The 18,152-nt window shown below is 36.2% G+C and overlaps 1 protein-coding gene across 4 annotated transcripts in view; it reads left to right on the top strand.

Annotated features, from left to right (window-relative positions):
* The window catches only part of TPK1 (thiamin pyrophosphokinase 1), a 188,466-nt gene that overhangs the window by 40,449 nt on the left and 129,865 nt on the right, over positions 1-18,152 (top strand). The gene's annotated exons all lie outside the window — the stretch shown is intronic.

The raw sequence follows: 18,152 nt of genomic DNA, 5'->3' as shown, positions 1-18,152 counted from the left end.
CGCTAGGACAGAGACCATAACTTCCTTCACTGTTATTGTTATCATGTTAATTGTTGACTTTTAACTATCCTGTACCCATCTAAGTAAAAGAATTAATGTTTTTATCCAATTCCTGAGGTTTCCCTGCTTTGCTTTCTCCCACCTCTCTAATCTATCACCAGTGGAGTTCATGCAACTCACTAAATGTCTCCTCCTTTGATTGTAATGTATAAAAATAGGTGAAAACCCATCCCTCCCTAGCATTATCCCAGTCCCTTGAAATTCTGCTTCCTGGCAATTGTGGACAGTTTGGCTCAAATAAACTCACAAAAAATTCTTTACAGGTTTAATGAAATGTTTTTATGTTAACAGTAGTCAATAGTATTTTATAATGCTGTACCTGCAAAATGCTTTTATTGAAGTAAAATCATATCTGAGAAATCTTCCTGGAGTTCCTAGGAAGTAAAAGTAGATAGGGTTGCTTTGGTTGAAGTTCCTCTGGCCACCAGGCCTTCCCACTGCTGCCTCCAAGTCTCTCCACTGATCTGTCACAATGTATTTGAATAACAGGGATTTTTGCTAATCCTTCCTTGCTATTCCTTAGATTTATCTTCTCTATTTATGGTAGCTATGTTGAGAGCAACCTTTGGGTTATAAAGAAATTTTAAAATGGTTGAATGATGTATTTTTAACTAGTTTGAATGGAATACATCTATAGTTGTTTCGTTTTTTTACTTCATGAACTTACACTAATGTAGGTAGGCAGCATGGCTGTTTAAAGATAATATACAGATTTCCATTATGTTTACCATTTTACTATTTGTTAACCAGCTTCCTTATGTTGGCTGTGTAAGCAGATAGAATGAAAAGGAAAAAGATAGATGCTCAAAATGAACTGTTCTGTAAATTTAACATGACATATTTTGTATTTTTAATTATGTGAAGTTTCAAACAGTATTTAATCATCATTGTCTTAGTTTTAAGTGGGATTTCCAGACACAACATTGGTGTATTGCTTGGCATAAAATTTTCTGTTTATGACAGAAAGAAATATAGGCTCTGACTTATAGTGAATACAATTTTTTTTTTTTTTTTACTCTACAATGGTGCAAAAGTGATACACACTTAGTAGAAACCTCATTTTAGATTTTGAATTTTTATCTTTCCCTGGGCAGTGGCAGTGAGCATGTTCAACTGTAGTTCAGAGGTATATGGAAGGGTTTTCAGTTATTGTTTTATATCTTTTGCAGTTATGTTTAGTGATGGCTGTAATGTGTTAGACTTGTCTTTTAGTCAGGATTGTTTACAATTTACATTCTCACATTTATGATCATTTCCTTCAGAAGGGAGCTCTGAGTGAACTATTAGACTCATATGATTAGATGAAAATGGTAAGGAGGTTTTTGTTTCTAAGTGGAAAGAATAGTTTAATGTGTCCCTGTATACTCATCATCCATCTTCAACAATTACTGGCCAATTTTGCTTCATATAGACTCTCCCCCACTGGATTATGGGAAATCAAATGTCAGCTATCATTTGATTTCCATTCACAAATAAGGAATTTTTTAAAAAGACGTATTTCTGGTCTTTGTTTTATGATGTTGCACTTAATCCTATGTAATCCTATATAATAAAGAGATAATATGCAAATTGACCATCACCCCAACACACAAGATGGCCGCACCCATATGGTTAATGATGACTGCCCCATGTAGACACAAGAGGGCCAGCAGGGGAGAGCAGTTGGGGGCAGTCTGGCTGGCAGAGGAGTAGTTAGGCATAGACCAGGCTCGCAGGAGAGTGGTTAGGGGTGATCAGGCTGGAAGGCAGAAGCAGTTAGGGACAATCAAGCAGGCAGGCAAGTGGTTGGGAGCCAGCAGTCCTGGATTGTGAGAGGGATGTCTGACTGCCCGTTTAGGCCCTACGTTGGTGGGCAATTGGACATCTGGCAAGGGGTCCCAGATTGGAGAGGGTGCAGCCTGGGCTGAGGGACATCACCCCTCCTCCTGTGCATGAATTTTTTGCACAGGGCCTCTAATATTAATATAATATACTTAAGCTTCCCCTATTGAAAAATCCCAAAGTGTCTCCTTTGGTATGCATAAATTAAAGCCAGATGCCCAGGAAAATAGATGGAATTGTTACATTTTATTTTATTTCATTTTACTTTTTTAAATTTATTTTTATTGTTGAAAGTAATATAGATGTACCCTCCCCCACCCCCATCTAGCCCACCCCCTCCGCCCACCTCAGACCTTCACCACACTATTGTCTGTGTCCATGGGTTAATGTATGTAAGTCCTCTGATTAATCTCTCCCTATCCACCTACCCACCCACTCCCACCTACCCACCCAAGCCCACCTTTCCTCTGTGGTTCGTCAGTCAGTCTGTTCCATGTTTCTATGCCTCTGGATCTATTTTGTTCATTAGATTCCACATATGAGTGATATCATGTGATACCTTTCTCTGACTAGCTTATTTCTCTTAGCATAATACTCTGTAGGCCTCTCCATGCTGTCTCAAATGGTAAGAGATCTTTCTCTTTTTTTGCTTCTGCATAGTTTTCCATGGTGTAAATATACCACAGCTTTTTTATCCACTCATCTACTGATGGGCACTTGGGCTGTTTCCAGATCTTAGCTAGTATAAACTGTGCTGCTATGAATATAGGGGTGTATATATTCTTATTGACGTTTTGTATTTTTTAGAATATTTTCCTAGGAGTGAGATACTGGGGTCAAATGGCAGTTCCATTTTTAAGTTTTTGAAGAAATTTCATATTGTCTTCCATAGTGGCTGCACTATCAGCAGTGAACTAGTGTTCCCTTTTCTCCACATCCTTGCCTGCACTTGTCATTTATTGATTTGTTGATGGTAGCTATTCCGATAGGTGTCGTTTTAATTTGCATCTCTCTGATGATCAGTAACTTTGAGCATTTTTTTTATATGTATCTTGGCCATCTGTATATCCACTTTAGAGAAGTATCTATTTAGGTCCTTTGTCCATTTTTTAATTGGATTGTTTGTCTTCCTTTTGTTAAGTTGTATGAGTTTCTTATATATTTTGGATATTAATGCTTTATCAAATGTATCATTACCAAATATGTTCTCCCATGCAATGGGATCCCTTTTTATTTTGTTGATGGTTTCTTTTGCTGTGGTAGAAACTTTTTGTTTTGAATTGTTACATTTTAGATGTTGTGATCAAACATGCTCCCAGTCTTTCATTCTGCTTTCCTAGATAGAAAAAAACCGGATCATCTTTGATGCTTCCTTTTCTTCCTTTCCTCCTTTCTGCTATGTTGTCAGACTCTATTGTTATTTTTTATTCTTTAAATGTCTGTTTAATTCATTTTTAACCCTGTATATCACTGCTGCCATCTTCCTTGACTGATCATTATATGTCTCTCAAGCTATTTTCTCAGGTCACATTTTCTTTTCTGTTGCCATTCATCTCTCTGGCTGCCCTTCATAGCTTTCACCATATCCCTTTGCAGTAACTACAGTGTGTACTCCATCCCATTTCAATTCCTTTTTCTGATAATTCAGTTTCTTCCATAGTGGACCGTGTCATAGCCTCATCTTTTTTTTTTTTTTTTCCAGCATAAACCATCCAGTCTGCTCTCCAGAATGTCCTTCCTCTGTGCCGGGCCAGCCTCACTCTTGCCTCTCTGCTGCAATCTATATTCTCTACTTGGTCTGTAAATCTGTCCTCTCTTTCCTTTGGTCTCTGGTCTACCTTTCCCTCAAGGTCCAGCGTGTTTCCTTCTTCTGTCAAGTACTTCTCGATGACTCCAGGTCTATAATGACCTTTTCCTTTTTAGAATTTACATAAGTGTGATTAGTGAATGATATGACATGGAGTCTTCAGTTGCCCTTGTTCTTGTATTATTTCAATTCTTTTATGGCTTTCTGTGTCTAAACTGGATAGGTATGTTTTAGAGTACAGGGGCTTTTCAAAACAATATTGTACACAGGGTATGAACTTCATGTATACCTGTTGATTAAAACTCTTGAATATTATATATACCTGGACTATTTTAACTAACCACCTAGTGTTTTTATAATACACATTCCTGTTTTTGTTGGTGTGTTGTTGTTGATTTTTTGCAGACTATTTCAGTTATGCTCATTCTGTGTCAAACAGCTTCTTGTTTAGATTTAATTTCTTTGATGAATCCTGTGAGCTCATGATGCATCTTCTGTGATTTTGCCCAATCTTTCAAGAGCTCTTTTATGCCTTTGAATGTTTTTACTTTTTCATTGAGTTCTTTGAGCTGCAGTGATATATCTGGTCCTGATTTTTATTTGCTTGATGGCAGCATTTTCCTGTGACTTCCCACTGTTTTTTTCTCTTTACTTTGTTTCTTATACCTTCCCTTGCCTTCCCTCCCTCTCTCTCCTTTAACTTCCTGATCTGGTCTAGATCCTGTTCTTGTTTTTATTGATCTTTGAATGAATTGAACTCCCCTCCCTTTCCCCCTCCCTCCCTCCCAGACCACTGAGTTGCGCTGGTGGATGTGGGAGCTTAGAGAGCAATGGGAAGTAGAAATTCTTCCTGGTTCACAGAAGCACTTTACCACACAGGGTTGTATATTGAGAGTGTTTAACGTCTACTCATTGATGCCACTGTTCACAATTGGGTCTTGTCTGCTTTGTCTCAGCGACAGTATTTTCTGCATTGATTTTGTATCTAAATCTTGAGCTAAAAGTCTCCTCTCAGCATCTTCCTGTACCCCTACTTGCACTTTGCAGCCTTTAGTAGCAATTCCGCATATGTGGTGATGGGGTGAGAGATTTTTGCCTAGTATTCCATGAGATGTAATTTCCATCTTTTTTCATTCTGTGTGTGTGTGTGTGTGTGTGTGTGTGTGTGTGTGTGTGTGTGTTTGGAGGCGGGGGGCTTTTAGGGGGGATGGAAAAAGGACAGAGACTTCTTCACTCTGCTCTCTCAAAACATTCATCTTTAAAAAAATCTTTAAATTTGTCAATTATTTATTCCAGCTAACAAAAGTTTTCTGTGGAGTAGGATTTGATTTCTTGGCTTCTTTCATTGCCTGGTGGCTTTTCTTCTGCTTGTTAATTGTTTTACTGGAGGATGGGATTTCACTGTCTGTTTCCCAGGTGGGTTAACACAAACAGGTGGGGCATCCTACACTGTGAGGATGGTTTGTTTTGAGGGCACACCATAGTAATGACTTATTAAAGTATGGTAGAGATCAATATTTTCATCTCAGTTCACTTCTCTGAGCTATATTGTCCTCCTTTTTGCATTTATGAGATTGTATACCTTATGAATTATTAAAACATGCTTGACTGCATCTTTTTTAAAAGAATGGAAGTATTTTTTATTTGCCTGCCTTCCTATCCTGAGGCACTGGTTTCCTTTTATTATTGAATTCTACTCAGTGTTGCTTTTTATGTTCCAAGGATCAAAACTGTAGAGAGAGAAAAGTTCCGTACTTTGGTGGAAAAGGAGATAGTTATTTTAGTTTCTATGATCAAATACCAAATGTTTTCAAATGCACTGCAGCCAAAACAAGGAAAACCCAAAACACGCATTACCTGCTAGTTAGTGAGAATGACGTACAGCATGTGTCTGCCAGCAGAATTTATAATTGTTTCAGATTTACAAGCATAGCAATGAGGTACATTTTGCATAATGAAATATTTCTTTTTTGTCAATTGTGTTTGCAAGCTGCACTCCATTCATCATGTTTGCAAATAGCACATCAATGTTTGAGTAACCTGAGCCAAGTGTAATTTCCAACTATTGAAATTAATTCATTTTTAGGTCCTGTTAAAAACTATCATCTAACAATCAATCTTACTATTTTTTTTCTTACTATTTTTCTTTTTACTCTGTTTATATTTCCATTGATTTTTTTTTAAAATATTTTTTATTTTTACATGAATAAAAGTATTTTTCATTGATGCTTGGTGTGTGAGATGAACTGGGACACAATAAAGGGATTCATAGTCTTATCTCACCGTAACTTACTGTATCATTCACAGAACTGATTAACATTCTAATTTTGCATCTTCTTTGCCTCATATTTTTTTTTTAGTCACCTATAGACTCTAGAATAGAGAAAAACTAACTATAATAGTATGTATTTTTATTTCCCAGCTGGTGTGGCTCAGTAATTGAGCATGGAACCAGGAGGTCACTGTTTGATTTCTGGTTAGGGCACATGCCCACACTAGGGCTCAATCCCTAGTGTGGGGTGTGCAGGAGGCAGCTGATCAATGATTCTCATCATTGTTGTTTCTATCTCTCCCTTCCTCTTTCTGAAATCATTAAAAACATATTTTTAAAAGTATTATATACTTTTAAGATTGTACTGTTCTCATGTAGATTTGAGACAAGACTTGAGCAAAATGCCTTCAGCTTCTTCCTTTGGGATATATAGCAGGTTCATATATATTATGGGAAAGAGACTATGTTTCGGGAACTGTATTCCCTTATCATGGATATTATTTATACAACTGCTAATTTTTTAGATTTGGCAATTTTGAAAGTATGGAAGTAAGTAATAGATACTATGTCTCATACATTTTTTTACCTATGCTAGTGAAAATAAATGCAGTGTCAACCACAATATACATTTAAATCTCCTTGTTGGCACATTAAAAAGGTAAAAAGAAACACGAATAATTGTAATACTGTCTTATTTAACACAGTCTACTTAGAATATTATCATTTTCAACATATAATCAATGTAAAAATTATTAATGATAATTTAATATTCTTTTTGTACCTATTCTAAGAAATCCAGTTTCTTACAACATACATCATACAACATACAGCACATTTTATTTGAGACCTGCATTTAATATTCTTTTTGTATCTATTCTAAGAAATCCAGTTTCTTACAACATACATCATACAACCTACAACATACAGCACATTTCATTTGAGACCAGCTTCATTTCAGATGCCTACTACCCAAGTAACTAATGGCTATCATACTGTATGGTATAGTCTAGACTGTGGTCCCTTTGAGAGTTGGAACCATGTCTGGTTTTTGCTGCATTTCTGGCTGGTGTAGGTGCTCATTCATTCTGTGCCCACAAGTGAATGAGTGAATGAACAAAATATACTGGGAAGGTTATTATGTAGATTGATGCCAGTCACTAATATTAGTAATATCAGTATCTTCCTGTTGAGAGCAGTGAAGGCAAGCTTTGAAGAGATAAGTTGCCAAGTATTTATTGCAGGAGACAGATAGGTGGGGAAATAAAGAGGGTGGTCAGTCTGATGTACCTTCCAGCTGATGTCCCTACATGCCAGCATTTGACAGCACCTTTCACATTTACTGAGAGACTAAGATGCTTCCTCCATAGTAGTTGTCTGCAAACTTATAATCAAGTCCCATTGTACACATTAAAACAAATGCATGCCAGTGTGTCTGCTTTAGTTTGATACAGCTATATAAGTCAGTGCAGTTCATCTGGATTGCAAAGGTTTTACGTAGTGAAAGTAATATGTGCATGTTCTGTGACCCAGTGAACACCCACTTAGCATATATCACTGAGATGAGGTTTTCTTCTGTGCACAGGAGGCATGGAAATAATTGCAGAATTTTTAAAAATAGTAAGAAGATAGAAGCCACCTAAGCATCTATTAATAGATCAGATAAACATTTTGGACACATTCATTAGTTTTGTACAAAAATTAAATGTACCCTAATGAGCTATCGATATATTGTTGATTAAATTTTGTATTGTTTAAATAAATTCGATTTAAAAAAGTATTAGAAAACGACATTAATTATTACTAGACCTAATAGATTTGTATTTTGCTTCAAAACATAATGTTTTTGTGATAAAAGCAAGTGTTGGAACACCATTTTAAAAAATTAAAAATAACAGATTACACAATATTATACATTGCTCATTGATGCAAATGCATACTATATCAAAATTAAAAAAAAAAACTATAAAGAAAAAAACCAGTTTGGTTTGTCATTATAGAGAGATCTAAAGTTTAGGAAATATAATCTTATGTAGTTTTTTTTTGTAACACAAAGTGCTGATGATAAAAACTGGTCATTCTAGGTTGAGGTCACAGAGGGGTTATTTTACTCTTTGTTCTTTGAGATATGGTTCTAACTTTATGTTTTATATATTCAGAGAATCTCCTTCGGGCCTATATATTTTTTGAAAGTAAAAATTCAGGATTAAAAACTGGAGATATTTTTCTTTATCGGTATACTCCACATGATGCACAGGTGGAGAAGTGCTCCTTTGATGTATGCAAGTACAAAAGTACACTTTATAACCGGATTTATTTTGTTCTGTGCATTTCAGGCTAGCATTTAATTCAGAATTTTAATTCCCTTCGGGGAAATACTAAATAAACTCAGTGTCCTACTAGGACCTCTGTACCCTCGTGAGTTAAATAGTATTTTTTAAAATCTGGAATAGCCTGAGTTTAAAGATGATGTGGCTGTGGTATATTTCAGTTCAGTTCAGCAAGCACTGTGGAAGGCTGTGTGTGCCAGGTGTGCATCAGGCCCGAGGGTGACCAGAACCAAATGAATAGACAAACATTCACTGTCACAGTGGCAAAGAACAACACTTTTTTCTGAAGTTATCACTCTGTTGCCTATTAGGTTCACACCTAGCCTTCATTACCTCTCTGGGATCCTGGAGCTGGCCATTGTGTCAGCAGAGGGCAGGGGGAGCCAATGGGTCTTGTTTTCCTGGTCCAGTGTCTTTCTTGTATCTGGTGCTTGCAGTGCCTGGGGTCAGTCATACCTGTCACCTTCCCTTTTAATCAGCTTCCCCTGAAACATCAGGTGGTGTCTCAACAGATTACTGTGAAGTGGGACACCTTCTTTGACCAGCTCTCTCCAGCACCCTTTCAGGGGGCTTCATGGTGAATCCAAGGCCAGCACCTCCTTGCAAATGGGGTCCCCGAGCACATCAGAGATAGGAAGTCTCTATCGTCCCACCCCTGCGCCCCTTCCAGTGCTGTCTACTTCCTACCTCTGCTGCTCCTGTGTTCTTTACCTTCAGCCTTCTACCACTGCAGTCCCTGTTAGTGATTCCCTCATATTCCAATCACTTTCACAAATGACTTCCTCTGTTCAAATTTCTCCATGGTGTCCCCTGATTGGATGCTGATGGAGACAGAAGGCAAACTGTATTTTCTCCAGGATCCTAAGGTCAGTAAACGTGACTATTATTTAAAAGCTCTCTTAAACCTTTTCAACCTGCTCTCCCTTTTTCTCTTAACAAGACATGATGCTCTCTGAATGGGCTGTCGAATCAGCGAATGCAAGCATCTCTGTGACTCTTGCCATTGTTCTATTGCACTGGAAGAACCATGTCCATGATTCTTACTGATAAAGTTGATGGTTCGGATTCTAAGCTAGTGTTGTTTCACCCTTATACTTCAGCTTGCTTTTTACTGAGCCATCTCAAATACAGGGCAGGCTTTCCATGTAGCAAAAACAATGTGGGCTTTATTACTAAGAGTATCTAGATTCTCATTCTCACTCCATTGCTGTAATAATTCTAATTCCATAACATTTAACCAAAAAACATGATTTTCTAAATCCAGGTTCTCACTCTGAAGACCACAAGAAAATTCATTATGTAATTAGGGAAAACCACTTTGTACTTTTGAGCTCATAGTCCTTGTCTGAAGGTAGAAAATAAAACACAAGTCTTTCAGGTTCATTGTGTTGTAATAAAGCCTTACTAGCAATGTGTAGATGGTCAGATTCCTTTGCTGCTTTTACAGCATTTGATCTAAGACAAAAATCACAATATTTTATTTCAGCCACTTTTGTAACTGTGTAGTGAAATCTCATTGTGCTTTTAACTTGAGTTTCTCTAATAACTAATCTAATGATGTTGAACATCTTTTCATGTGCTTATTAACAATCTCCCTAGCTTTTGTTCTTCATGTTATATTTCCAGAAAAGAACATTTCTTAATATTCTTAATCTTAAACACTTTTTTGAAAACAAATAGGAAAAAAACTGATGTTTTAGGTTTTTCTTTCAGAATCTGCCTCAGCAGTTGTTCCTGAGCTTTCACACCAAAGCTTCTTTACCACAAGTGACCTCACATATTCAGGTCCTTCCTAGTATTTTTGTTTCTTGTTTCCTTTGGTTTCGGATGAACCAAGACAAACAAGGACACCTGAACTCAAGCCCAAACAATAAAATTGCTCTGAGCAGCACTTGGTAACAGTGCAGCTTCTGTCCTACAAACTGTATTTCATGTATTAAACTTTCATTAAAATCTTTGATACTGTCAGTCATTTGGTAATTAGCACTGGTATGAAATATTTCCATTAGGCAGGACACCTTGAGGTAAATGACTGTAAAGAAAACTGGGAGAAAGCCATGCAAACCTTCACACACCTCATCGTAAGAACACAAGTGGGTCTGTATGGTTATAATATGAATGGAGCAGTAAAATTTTGAAAGATGATAGAAGGCCAAGAATAACAAGACCTTGTGGGTGGCCAAGCATTAGAACTCACAGGAAGGATGGGGATTAGGGAATACAGAACAGTTGTAAATGCTAACTGTGCATTTGTTACTCAATCCAGGAGTCTAGGAGTCATCTCTGATTCCTTTTCACCATCCTCCCATCTAGTCTTAGCCAACCCAGGCACTTTCACTTCCCAGGTATATCTTGAAATACACCAAAGTTAGAACACTCAACTTAAAACCCATAGTGACTGCCATTCACACTAAACTCTGTTCCATCTGTGGTTGCCTTTAACTCCACTGAGCTTTGTCTCTTACAGCCATTCCCTTATCTGACTAAACTCCAGAGCAACTGACCTTCTGTTAGTTTTAAAAATGAGCTCTTCTTCATGCCTTAATAAATTGTGATTTAAAGACTCAGATTAATTTGTCTCTCAGAATGCCCTGATATAACTTGAAAATTAGGGAATGTGAGGGTTCGTGAGGCATTTACTCACCCCTTGAAGCATTTTGCTCTTTCCTTGTGCTTTATCCCACATGGTTATGGCTCTTAGCCCAATTAGGCTCTTAGCCCAATTGAATTCTTGCTTTTAACCAGAGCCCAGTGATTCCTCTACTTTCCATCTTTTTTTCTATAAATATTATCCAGTTCTTTTCCCATTCTTTTGATTCAAAGCCTTTAGAAAGCACCCCCCCCCTTTTTTTTTCTAAGCAGCATAAATTAGCTTGCTTTATTTTGCTCAGTTGGAAAAATAGCATAGTCAAGTTCTAAGATTATAGTGTTAGATTCTTACAATATTTAGCAGTAAAATGTGATTATTTTTCAGTTTCTAGTTTTATTAAGAATGAATTGTTAAAGATAAGCTATCATTAATATGAACAATTGGTGATTATTGTTTAACCGAAAGAATAGATGTATTTACTAGAAATACTCACTAAAATTGTGTTAAATATTTTTATGAAGATATCAGAGGTACTAAAAGAGTTATAGGTATGGTCAAAGTAGGCATTTTTCTAGATCTGCAAATTAAGATAAATACCACTTTTTGTGTAACAATTCTGGGTTTGATACATTTTCACTTTTGATATATGCAACAATAATCCCTCATTTAAAATGTGCCTTGCATGTAACTTTGGAGATCTGTTACTACTGTTTCATAAAATAAAAGCAGAGGGGAAGGAATTCTAGTGCCAAGGGAACAGGAAAAGGAGGCAAATCTCTACATTCTTCTAATGCATTACATATTTGCATCAACGAAGTGATTTAAAAAACAGCAACAACAACAAACTTTTACTTTTGCCAAGTGGACCAGCCCCCATCGTTGCTCTTTTCTTCCATTCCAACTGTTGGTGGTTCTAGGCATGTCGTAATTTTTGCCCATTCATAGAGATCTGCCACATCTCACTGTTTTGTCACTACACTTTACCAGTGTCATACATTATGCAGTGAACTGAGCTAATAGAAGCTGTCACTCTTCATGCTCACTGTCTAAAGTGATATCTGAGTGATGGTTGCTTCTCATCTGATGTGTGAGATGATGTGAAACGACCCAGCACATCCTGGAAGACAGTCAGAGGACCTGTCTTTGGCTGTTGTAACTGGTGGCAATAATAGTAATAGGGTCTCAAATGATAGGAAAGGGTGTTGGGTCATGCTAGAAGATTAACCAGAATATAAAAGCTATCTAATGCATGCAGTGGTTGTATGTGAAGTCTTACTGCTGACTCAGAAAGCTAAAGTCGAGCATTATGTGGTAGCCTTGTGTCTGGGATAGCTATGAAGGCAGTTTAGCTGGCACATAAGTTGATTTGTTAATTCACCTGCCTTTAGTAGTTAGGTAGTTGTTGTTTATGGGTGACAGTCCTGCTTTTAAATTAGAAATTTAGAGAATAGCAAAGAGCAAGTTTGCCTAACAGCTATGTATTGAAACTCTGGACAGAGTGTTGGATGTAAATAGTCCTCAAGTTAGTGCACTGGCTCTTGGGACACTTGGCATTATCTTTGTATATTTTTGGTTGTTACTACTCAGGGGTGTTCTAGGCATCTAATGAATAAGGCTAAGGATGCTGCTGAACATCCTACAATGTGCTGGACAACCCCGCACACCAAAGGCCCACATTGTGAATAGTGCCAAGGTTGAGCAGCCCTGTTTATGACAACATCAACACTGTCTGTATACGTTTTCTTATTTCCTATAAACTGAGTGTATTTGCCACCTTGTCCATAAAGGGTAGTCAATCTTTAGTAAACATGTAATCCTCCTCACAACTCACAAACATGTATACGCTAGCTTCACATACAAGATCCTATTTTTCTGTGCAGCTTAGCTAATTGCAGCTTTTACACACTTACAAGCTTTACTCTTTTTTTTTTTTTTAGAAAAAAATTCCCTGTGCCAATTTATGATAAACAATTTGATGTTTGGCTGTTAAGATTTTTTCAATAATGAGGTATTTGGTATCACTTAGTGTCAAAGAGGAACCTGATTGCAAACTTGACAAATAGCATCAAGAATGCGTAAATGTCATGCTTTATCTCTATGGAGCATATCTAGGAGAGGAGGAGAGAAAAGGTTGCAGAGAGAAAGGAAAAGAGAATTTACATAGCATATGTACTCAATATAAGTACCACGTATTATTTTCATTTGAAATAAGGATAATTCTGTGCTACTGACTTGACTAAAATTTGAGAGAATTCCCCTCACTATTTGTGCATGTTGCAAATAATGTGAGTTTTCCTAATAATTGCACACAAATATAGCATAAATGAGACCTTTTATCTGAAGTTTTAAGTTAGCTAAGTATCAGTTAATTATGCATTTTGGTGCTCCTGTGAGCAAAGGAAGTTGTGCTCTCTCTGTCAGAGAGTGAATATTTCCATGCAGTGCTTTCAGTGAAAGTTTTCCTACATGAGATGAATCCTTGATGGGGAAGCGGTTCATCTTTTTGTTCACCTGTCCAGAAACTAACCGATTTGGAATATAATCCAGGCTTTGCTGATGATAGTTTGCCTATTATTTGAGACACTATCTGTAAAAATACAAGCCCTTCTTCTTAAGGGCTTGATCTGGCACAGATGTGAGGAATATTATGTTTTTGCAGTAGAAATGAATAAGGCTAGTGCCAGGCTGGTGCCCATGGCTGGGAGACTCAACCAGTGTTCTTATCTCCTAGCTTTCTCTTTACTGTTTGGACCTCATTCTCTGGGTCAAGATGATGGTCACAGGACCAGGCTTCTACTGTTAGTTTGTTGGACAGTAGAGAAAGGGAACCTAGAAAGTTTTTAGGCCTCATTATCTTTGGCACATCTCTGCCTCTGAATCAGTCACTCTGGGCAGAGAGTGCAAGGGTGAGGTTCCCTTGAAGAAAATGAGTTATGCAGAAATTAAATCTTCTATCCAGTCCTCTTCTGCCTAAGTACCACAGTAATCAATTTCTTGTGCTTAAAATTGTATAAATGTAAAAGTAAATACCTTTATTATTTTATATACAGGTTATAGTAACTCCTGTGTTGTTTTTTTGTGGTTTTTGTTTTTGTTTTTTATCTTTTATCATTGATTAATATATTAACGAAGTAACCTTGGCCTGATTCTTAGTTTTCTTGAATCTGGTATATTCTTCTTTGAGTTGCTCTGCTACAGGGAAGACTTAACCAAGATTTATTTAAAATTGCTAATAACAATGTGTCTTATAAGAGATAGTACAATATAGGAGTTTTGTTTTCTTATGGTTCCATAATAGGGCCAGGTATATTTTACCAACATTCAATTGGTGGCCATTTAAGTTTGTTACTAGTTTTTCATAGAATTTCTGGATTAGAGGGCATGCACAGTTAAATTTTTATGAATCTGCCAAACTGTCCCTCAGATCTGTGGCCTCATCAACAAGATGTTATAGAATCTGTTTGGCCATGCTCTTTCCTTCTGGTTTTATCTATGTTGTCTCTCTAGTCTCTGAAAAATTTTGTGAATTTGGTAAAATATATATAATTATTTTTCATTCAAGTCAGCATTCTTGGAATTAGCTCAGAGTCTTACTACTAACAGGTACTTGATTTAGACTAAAATTGAAATCTTTATCTGGTGTTTTTTTAGTTAACTGAAACTGAAAAGTGTTTTATTTTTTCTTCTAAATGTTTGGAACTAATTTAATACTCTTCAGGAAATCAAATAATATTTCTCCATCTTTCTTTAGTGGAAATTAATAAAATAACCAGTTAGTTATATTTAAAGTGAAAATCTTCATTTTCAGTAACTTTATTTATCTATTTTTTAAATGTGTTTTATTGATTTTTTTACAGAGAGGGATAGAGAGTTAGAAACATTGATGAGAGAGAACCATCAATCAGCTGCCTCTTGCACACCCCCTGCTGGGGATGTGCCTGCAACCAAGGTACATGCCCTTGACCGGAATCAAACCCGGGACCTTTCAGTCCGCAGACCGACGCTCTACCACTGAGCCAGACCGGTTTTGGCATTTTCAGTAACTTTAAATTACATTATACCAGGCTAAAAAAATGAGAGCTTAAGATGTGTTTAATATATTCACTGGTGGTACCAATATAAAAATGTTTATAGTTATTTGAATGCATTTTATTCTTTAGCTGTTTATCAGCTTGATGCATAGTAAAGAATTGCTCGACCATTGAAGTTATAGTATTTGACAAATCTGCAACAATTTTGCTGAATAAGCCAATGAACTATTTATATTAAAAAATAACTCATGCAGTAACTTCTATTCATTAAAGCTTGGAACAATTTAAATGATGGAGTGAGCATATTTTTGAGGCTGAGTCATTATGATTTATCAAAAATATCTTATTAAAGAACACCATTTACTTCCGGTTCTTTTAGTTGGTCACTTTCATTAACAGTGATATTTTGTTCATTTTTCAAATTGCTATCAATGAATTTATGCCAACATTATTTAGAACATGCTTGAAGAATTTTACACTTTAATGCAGTTTTATTTATGATGTAGAATATATTTTGAAATAAAGCATTTTGTTAATGAAATTTTAAATGTTGTAGAATACATCATTTTTATCAAGCTTTATTGAAAACAAAATAGTTTTAGGGATAGTGTGGAACTTGTTCCTTTTAGATGGGTTGCGCCCCAACATCTAGGTCAAGAGAGAATAGTGTATAGGTTTCATCAAGGTTATTTTAGCTCCCTTTTTCTTTTAAAACAGGAATAAATGTGGACAATTTTACTTTCTGTGATCTAGTTATCTCTCTTTTCATAAACTATTCTGCAATATCAATTTAAATCTAGGTATGATAAATAACAGGCATTGGGAAAAGGTTCTGGATTATAAAAATAACACTGATCTTAGCTGAACCAGATTTATTAATAAGCAGCTTTACAGATTTGTGCACTCCTTATTCCCCCACTGCATTTTGTTGCTTTTATTATAGCACTCCTTAGAATCTACAGGGCATTGCGCATATACTTTCTTGTTTCTCTTTTTTCTACTGTAATGTGAGCCTGGAGTACTAGATCTGTTTGTTATTCATCTTTCTATTGTAGATAGGACCTGGCACATAATTGATATAATGTTGATGTCAACTGATCTTGGCAAAATAATAGACTGTGAAAGTTATTCTTTTTGATCATCTTAGCTACTAAAAACTATTCCTTAGATTTTCATATTACTTTAATGAAGCTGTTTTACATAAAAGGATCCTATGTGCTTGTTAATTTGTTTATAGAGAATTGTTTTGTACAGTTGGAGGGTAATTATTAATAGTTCACCATCTGTTTCTATTTCCAGTCTTTCCAGTCTCCATATTCAGTTACTCTAAGCCAGATATTTTATATGAGATTATCATTCCACTTAGATTTTGATGACTTTGAACTTTTTGGTTTTGATTTTTTTAAATGTGCATAATGTTCTGTAATCTTTTGCAAGTAATTTTTGTGGCTTATTTTGCATTTGGGTGCCTTTCCTTATAAGGAACTGTGCATTATTGGTAAGTGGAAATATGAGATATCTGTCTCAGATAGCTTTGTAAAATTCATATTTTTGTTTTTCTCCTTTGAAGTAACTCAGACTTTACTTTCCTATCAACATCAGACTTTAAACTCTTTTAATTCTAACAAAAATGCGGAAAGAGGACTCATTTTTTTTTTCTTTTTACCTCCCTTTATATCATAAAATGATCATCTAAATTTCATCTACATGCATTTAGAATAGCATGTAAAATAAAGAGTATTATAACTTTTTGTTTGATTATTTTTAATTATAGTTAACATTCAGCCTTATTTTATATTAGTTTCAGGTGTACAGCATAATGGTTAGAAAATCATATACTTTACAAAGTGTCCCCCCGATATTTTCAGTACCGAACTGGAACCATACATAGTTATTACAATACTAGAGCCCCCATGCATGAATTTGTTCATGGGTGGGGTCCAGCTGGCTTGCCCTAATCAGGGCCCAATTGGGGCTGGGCTGGCTGGGTGTGGGAGGAGGGGTGTGGGAGGAGTGATGCGGGAATCAGGCCGCAGCCGCCCCCGCCCCCAATTGGGGTGGTGGGGTGATCCGTGGCTGGAGTGTGCATCAAAGCAATCAGTCATTCAGTCATTCAGGTGTTCCAGTCGCTTGGCTTTTATATATATAGATTAATGACTATACTAGTATTCCCTAGGCTGTATTTTACATCCCTGTGACTGTTTTGTAACTACTTCTTAATCCCTTTACCTTCTTCACTCAGCCTCTCAACCCCCTCCCCTTTGACAACCATATGTCAGGGCTCTTAGTAAGTGAATGCTTACTGTGTTCCAGTATTGTGATGAGCAATATATATATATTCATTAGATCACTAATTGCTTAATAATTCATATAATCCCCACTTACAAATGAGAAAGCTGAAGCAAAAAAATATATATATATATCTTGGCCACTTGGCCTCTGTTTTGTTTCTGATACAGATCAAAGAAAATAGTTTACAAATGGATTAGTGGAAAATACATTAGGACTTTTATTTCTGCCAATGTACTCAATTAGCTATCATTTATACTAACTAGCTTACCTGTTATAAAACACCTGGAATATTATAAAGGTTCTTTTAAATGTATAGCTCAATTTGCCAAAAAGTAAGACGATTTCATAAGTGCCACAGAATGAAGAAGTAGCTCAGAATACTTGTTTCTTCTGAAGCTGCTGATGCCCAGGGTCTTTACAGAGCTGTGGGACTTAGAGACTTGTGTTTAACAGTTATTGGGAACAGGAGGCAAGGCTGTGGTTGGTCTGTTCAGGTTGAAGAATTAGAACCTCAGACAGCTCTGCATTCACTCTCATCACCCAGGATAAAATATGAAGCTTGATCCTAAACCATTATGTAAAGGTATTTAAAAAAATGAAAGAGGAAATTAAGACCAAGAGACCAAACATTTCTAGGAAAATTAGAAATTAGGGAAGTAATCATAAATCTAGGAGTCTATGAACTGAGAAAATCTCAAAGAATAGGAAAATTAGAGCGATATCTAATAACTAATCCCAATATCAATATCTAATACCAATTCAGCAACATCAATGCTAGAGTGACAGCAGGGAGGCTTAGGAAGGCAACAGATGAAAGCCCCAGTTGGAGAGTCAGCCAGTTTATTTTAGATCTTCCTGAGTTTCAGTCAGTTTTGTATCACCTTCACAATTTTCAGTTTTCACACATTGTCTAGATTATTAGTGACAATATTTTCAAATAAATTTGTTATGC

The sequence above is a fragment of the Pipistrellus kuhlii genome, unplaced genomic scaffold (assembly GCF_014108245.1).
Source record: "Pipistrellus kuhlii isolate mPipKuh1 unplaced genomic scaffold, mPipKuh1.p scaffold_m20_p_10, whole genome shotgun sequence".
NCBI lineage: Eukaryota > Metazoa > Chordata > Mammalia > Chiroptera > Vespertilionidae > Pipistrellus > Pipistrellus kuhlii.
The sequence above is the reverse complement of the archived record's forward strand: the minus strand, read 5'-3'. Positions and strand labels throughout refer to the sequence as shown.